We start from the raw sequence: 6,698 nt of genomic DNA on the forward strand, positions 1-6,698 counted from the left end.
CTCGGAGGGCCACACCCATGTCTTCTCCCAAATGGCTGATCGGGTTTCCCCGCCCTCCCTATATCAGGGCCTGTTCGAGGCTCAGAGCTCACCCTCTTCTGCTGGATCCCTTCGAGTGCAGTTGGGCTCCGGGGCTCTCCTCGGAATCACAATAAATCTTGGACCTATCCCCAGAAGAGTGTCACCTCCTTCCTTGCCGGTGGGATCAGCAATATCCTTGGACCCACGAAGGCACGCTCTAAAGCCCTGCTGGGTTCAGCAGAGAGTGCCTCTCGCTGCTCTATCGCCCCGTGGAGAGCTAGCCAGGGCTGGCAAGAGATCTGCTCTTACGAAGTGGGGACAGGACATGGCAGTTTGGTGCCCAACATGGGACCAGAAAGACATTCTGACCCCACGGCAGAAGAATCCTGAGGTCCTTGGACTTTATCTTCACTGGCTGTCAAGCTACGTCCGGTGGGAGTAGGCTCCGTTTTAGGAGCAGCGCTCCCGGGGGACAGGTCTGGCAATTCCTGCACGCACCGCAGGAATCGGACTTCCATCGGCATTCCACCGCCCGAGTGCAATAAAGCTGAGTCTGGGAAGAAGGGAGGGTAGGGGGAGGTGGTTTTAGGATTATTCTTATTTCTCATTTTCCTACTCTGTTTAATTGGTTCTAAAAGAAATTCATTTCCCCAAGGTGAGTCTGTTCTCACTGTGGCAGTAATTGGTGAGTGATCTCCCTGACCCGTGGGATTTTTATCACGTTTTCTTCTCCTTTTCAGTCAACGAGGGGACGTAATGGAGTGGCTCGGTGAGCCCCTGGCTAGCCAAAATTGACCAAACACAGTTCTCCAAACTCCCTCATCACCCCCTCCACCTTCTCCACACCTATTGCCCATGACTTCTTCATGTCCCTGACTCCACTGTCAGTGAAAGGTCTTCCAGCATTGCAGCATTTATTTTGCACTTTATTTACTGCACACTCAAGACACGCCAATGGCACAGGCAACTCTGTGATGTCCAGTGTTCTGGGCCCTGGTCTGCCACCAAAACTCCCCTGCCAGGGCTGGACAGTCTGGAATGGCCTGTGGCAGGTTTGTGGCAAGTCCACGGCGAGTCCACAGCAGGTCCATGGTGGGTCTCTGATGGGCGCCTGATGGTCCTTTGGCCCAGGTGCCGTGCGCCGTGGTAGGGACCTGTCACTTTCTGCCCACATGGTCCCTCAGTGTTACTAGCACTTTTTGTGCCCGCTTCAGGACCTCCTCCTCATCCACGCTGGGGAAGGCCTCACTGGGGGTCACGGGAAAGGGATGGTAACTCGGGTACTGTGTGGCCTTGCCGTCCGTACCACAGTCACACAGCCACTGCACGTCCAGGACAAGGCCCCTCAGCTCCGGCTCCTCCGCCTCCAGCCTTTGGGCCATACCCATCAGCCCTCTATGGCCCGCAAAAGCTTCACCACGGCAAAGCACAGCCGCCACCAGTGCCTTCTCCAGGGCCTGGTGCACTTTGAAGAGCACCCAGTTGGGGCAGCAGTGCCGGATGTCATTGCGGGCTGCCTGCAGGTCACTCGTGGCCTGACACAGCCAACGCAGGGCCTCGGGGACAGATGGAGTCAGGGCCATGAGCTCCTGGCTGCTCAGCCAGGAGCCACAGCCTCCCTGTCTGTGGTGCTGGGCAGCACTGCCAGGTTTGTATGGGACCCACCCCTTTGGCCCCAAACGGCTTGATTACCCAAACTTGGGTGATCCCTGTCCAAGGAGGTAGGAAGGAAAACTGAAAATATTCCTGCAGTTGGGCAAGTTGGAGCCAAACAGCACTGTAAGAATGTGTGTGATTAGATCAGGACCAGTTGCTGTGTGTGAGCTCTCTCCCTGTTAGCACATCTACCAGCTCATCAATGTCCATGGAAGCAAAAGGCTGCACCTGCCTTTAACTGAGACAGATAAACTGCAGGCAAGCCAAATTCCTAGGCATGCCTGCACATGTCTGTGCAGAGCTATAGTCTCTCTTGGTGATCTCATTTAAACATAGTCAAAATTATTAAAAAATGCTGCTATATGGATATGACAATTCGTGCAAATAAAATTGTCATATATTTTATCGTTATGTACTGTTAAGATACTCTTCTAAGAAGTTTTTAAAAACACACAAGCCAGCGACAGGGATTGCAACACAATGTTGAAACCACCTGGACAAAGGAGGGAGGACTCCATTCACAAGCATTCACTGAGACACTGCTGCTGGGCCGGGTGCTGAGCACAGGGCTGGGCACACAGAGATGCTTTTGTTCTTGCTGAGCTCCCACTGAGCCAAAGCCTGGCCTGCCCCTCCTCTGGCCATGCTGGAGAGGGGCTGGGGCTGCGGGGGAGCTTGGGAGGGGACACAGCCAGGACAGGTGACCCCCACTGACCCTGGGGATACCCCAGACCATAGGGCAGGCATCACGCTCATGGTATAAAGTGGGGGGAACAAGGAGGAAGGGGGGACATTTGGAGTGATGGCTTTTCTCTTCCTAGGTAACACTCTAGGCTGGAGGGGGCCCTGTCTCACCAGTGGGCAGGGTCAGCACCAAAGACACAGACACCAACTGAAGGAATTGTGTCATTTATATCATGCACAGCTGCAAAGAATTACAAAAGGATAAGCTCAGCAAAGCACATCATCATTAGCAAAGCATTACAAAAGAAGCTCAGCAATGCATCCAGTCATTGCTACCAGAGATTGCCTGGAGTGATTAAGGAAAGATCCATCACCAGTTAGCCTCAGGCTTTACCATCATCCACAGCCACACATCAGCTGGGGGAAGCCAAGGACTGGAGAGCCACTCCCAGACACTGGGAATTCCTGCAGGTGCCTCCACCTCTGCAGGCAATGAGGCTCCAGCCCCAAAGCTGTGAGAGGACCCAGCTTTTACACTGTTAAACAAACAAGCTGGCATCACTGCCACTGCGAGAACATCTGCTTTCATTCTCCTGACTGCTTTCTCCCAAAGCCTGGCCAGGGCTGAAGGAGGAACCAAGGGAGTTGACTTTGATCCTTCACCCCCAAACAAGGCCAGATGGGGCCTTATCTGTTTCTAAATACAGAAAGATAAATCCATGTTTTATCAAGGAACACATGCATTGATCCTGTTGTTAATCATGCTTCCTTAATGAGTGGATACAAATACAACATTTGCTTGGAAGGTTCATCTAGAGGTGAGCTTTGCCTCAGGGCCTGTTCAGGCCCTGATCACAACCTGTTCAGGCCTTGGTACTTTGATCGGTCCTGAGACCTACAATCAACTACAACCTTTGTAATAATTCTTTCGGTAACACAGTTTAGATTTAGGTATTAGGCATAAAGGCATCTCTTCTTGTTCTACAATTAAGTGCAGTTTAACTTCATTACTCAGAGCTATTCACGTTCCTTTTAAAACATGCCTAAATAGTTGCTATTCTCTGTTATTTATCAAATGCCTCTCTTTTCTTGAGACTGTCTCTTTTAAGAAAGGTCCCAATACTCCACTTCCCAGCACAAAGTGTCACAGCAACTCACCAAGTGCACACACTGCAATGATGACAGGCCCTGCCACCAATGCATTTCACAGCAGCCTCTAATTTGGCAGCCATGAAGCCAATCCCACCAAGAAGAATTTTCTTCTTTCTGCTACTCTTCTACTGCTCTTTCTGTCAAGGTGATTCCTGACTGTTGGCCTTCAAACCCATCACTGCTAGCAGTGCAACATCCCCGTGCCCTGATAGCCCAGGTTCCTCCTTGGCCAGCAAGCAGATAATCCAAGGCCATGCGGTTCTCTGGAGTCCCCATTTGTGTTTGTTGGAGCTCATAGATGTGCTAATGGGCATTTCAACAGTATCATTTACTACCTCTTCTAATAATCCATTCAGCTCATTCATGTCAACTCCACGGGATGGGGCAGCGCACATGGGGCACAGGGTGAACCAGAATCCTTTGCTTTCGGAAACCCAAGGCACTCTTTGGGTGGAAAATGTTCTCTGGGCCCTAAGTCTTCCGTGTGGTCGTTGCTGAAGGACCCTAAATGCGGGCCCTGCAGCTGGGAGCGGTGTGACACTGACACTGACCAGCTGCAGCACCCCAAGTTCTACTGAAATTGGGAGTGATGGTAAAGCACAGAAATCTTCTGACACTGTAGCCTCTATAACTGTAACAGGGTTTGGTTTCTCCTGAGGGGAAATCTGAGTGAATCCTGTCACACTGATCGTTGTATTCCCATGTCCCACAGCACAGGTTTCTGTAACTGTCCCTTCACTGACTCCGTTACGAGGCAGAGCCCATTGACAGAGTTCTGGCCACCCCACAGGGTGGGCCCTCCAAGGGAACCCCATTCCTCCAAGCTTCAGCTGAGAACATACCCAGCAATTAGTGACTGTGTGCTTTGGCTACCTTGGTCTTTACATTTTCAAAACATTTTGATGACTGATGCCTTGGTGAAACTCTGGAGGTGTTTTGGCAAACGTCAGTAGTACTTTAGTGACACCGTTCTTCATTCTTTTTGCTCAATGTCATTCAGGTTAGGAACAATAATTCTGTTGTCCATGGAGCTGGCAACTTTTTAATTCCAGAATAATGCCCCCAAGGTCCTTTAGTGTTCAGTTTTACCATGTTTTCTGTGGGTAACAAGGCTTGGTGGGGCTCTTTCCCTTTTGGCTGGAAGAGGGCCAGGACCTCTGCTTAAAGAAAAAAAAAGGAAAAAGAAAAAAAATACATTAGATGAATTGTAAAAGATACAAATAAAATCCAAGTGTTAGTGAAACAACTTCTGTAACTTTGCATTAAGAGGTAAATGATCTTTTTAAAAAGAGAACTCACTTATTTACATTGTAAATGTGTTGATGGCATGGATCCATCTTACTGACCTCAACAGCCTTTTTTACAGTTTTTGGGGTTTGTTTCCAACATTCTTTTTTTTAAATTGTGGTCGAAGCAATAGGAAATTGATTGGGGCCCTTCCAGCTCCAGGCAGGACTGGGAATCTCAACTCTGTCAAACCCCAAATCCTTTAGAAGATGACATTCCTTCTCACTCTGGGAATGAGCTGCACATTCCCTCTGAAATTGTCAGGGGTTTCTTACGGATGAAAAATCCCACTTACGGCTTTTTGCTCTGCTTTGGAAGTGGGAAGGGCAATTCTCCATCCATCAGCTCCAGACTGCACTGCCTCAGGAACACGGCTCACTTGCCAGCTTTGGCCCACTCATGGCACTTCTAGAGGAGGAAGAAAGTGCAACTGCACAATTCCAGCCAAAAAGAAATGAAGAATGAATAGTGGAGATCCAGGCGTTCCTGCGGAGATCCAGGGGTTCAGCTGGGACTATGGGGAGTTTGGGTCCTTGCCAATTGGATGTGTGTTCCCAGCTGCAATCTCCTGGCCTGCAAGGGAGTCTCACTCACCTGCCAAAGCAGAAAGCTCAGGCACTGTGCTCCAACGGGCTCGTCTGATGCAAAGCTGTCAGAGCACTGTGAGGGCAGAGCCAGCCCAGCTGTGCCCGGGGCAGAGCCCAGCAGAGCCCTGGCAGAGCCCAGAGCAGCCTCAGCACCCGCAGAGCAAGGCTGCAAGGAGAGAAACCAGATAGCGCCCGTCAGCTGAAGGCTGCTGTCCCCTTGTCCCAGCTGCCCACAGAGCCCAGGCCATGCTGGCCGTGCCCAGAGCTGTGCCCAGAGCTGCCCATCACTGCTGCCTTTGGGAGCAGAGCAGGAGGGCAGGACATTCCCAGCCTGCAGCCAGCCACGGCACATCCAGCCCCTCAGCAGCTGCCCAGAGCAGGAGCCTCCTTGTGCTTGTTGCCGTCTCCCAAAAGCTCTGATCCCACCATGCCAAGCAGACGGGGACTCACCTCACGCCATCCTCTGCTGGGAGAAAAGCTGGTCCCAAACGATGTCCTCAGCCTTCTCCAAGGGCACGGCCCATCCACGCTGCAGCTGCTCCCAGGCACTTCCCAATCCCAACTGGACCTTACATAGAAAGCTTCCTCTAGAAAAACAAACAACAAACTGTTGAAAAGAGATTAGAGACAAGGGGAAACAAGAAAAAAACTCTTATCTCTGTCAGAGGTCTGAGGAAGGCCCAACCCCTACATGCTAGGGAAAATCCCACCCATGGAGGAGAGAAGGCCACACTTTCTCTCTTCCCTCCTGCACTGCCCCCCAAAATAACGGTGATCCCAAAGCAAACAAGGGCAGTGGAGCAGCCCAAGCCCTTCCTTGCCTGCAAAGCAAAGCAGCCCCTGCACAGGTTCTGGAGTCCCACCTCTGCTCCCGCCATGGGGGTTTCTCTGTGCCGGGCTGGCTGCCCCAGCCCCAGCCCCAGCCTCAGCCCAGGCCATGCTGGGTGCTGGGGGCTGTTGGCAGGGCCAGGAGCCAACTCCCATCTTGTATCCACCCCAGCCCACGCCCCCAGCCCTGCCAAAAAGCAGCTGGGCAGCGACTGAAGTTGCATCTGCTCCAGCAAAGGGAGAAACTTTTGTTCCCAGCCAGTCTGAGCAATGCCCAAATCTGGGAGCATTTCCCCGGCTGTGGACTCATCTGCGAATTCGCTGTGGAGCCTGGCTTTGAAGACGGTGCCACAAGTCCATCATCTTCAGCTGCCAGTGGCCAGGTTGAGGAAGAGGTGTCATCCTTGATGTTGTCGTCGCTGTCTCCAGCAGCAGCAGCAGCCCCGCCTGGTACAGCTTCTCCAAGGACTCCTTCTCCTTCCC

The 6,698-nt window shown here is 51.8% G+C and overlaps 1 long non-coding RNA gene across 1 annotated transcript; it reads right to left on the reverse strand.

Moving 5' to 3' along the window:
• Positions 1 to 2,570: 2,570 nt before the first annotated feature.
• LOC140681260 (uncharacterized) lies at positions 2,571 to 5,219 on the reverse strand. Its single transcript, XR_012052472.1, has 2 exons — positions 5,096 to 5,219; positions 2,571 to 4,670 (listed from the first exon to the last, which is right to left on the reverse strand). It is a non-coding gene; the product is annotated as an uncharacterized lncRNA (long non-coding RNA).
• Between the last annotated feature and the right edge of the window lie 1,479 nt (positions 5,220 to 6,698).

This window comes from Taeniopygia guttata, chromosome 33, assembly GCF_048771995.1.
Source record: "Taeniopygia guttata chromosome 33, bTaeGut7.mat, whole genome shotgun sequence".
In the NCBI taxonomy this organism is placed as follows: Eukaryota; Metazoa; Chordata; class Aves; order Passeriformes; family Estrildidae; genus Taeniopygia; species Taeniopygia guttata.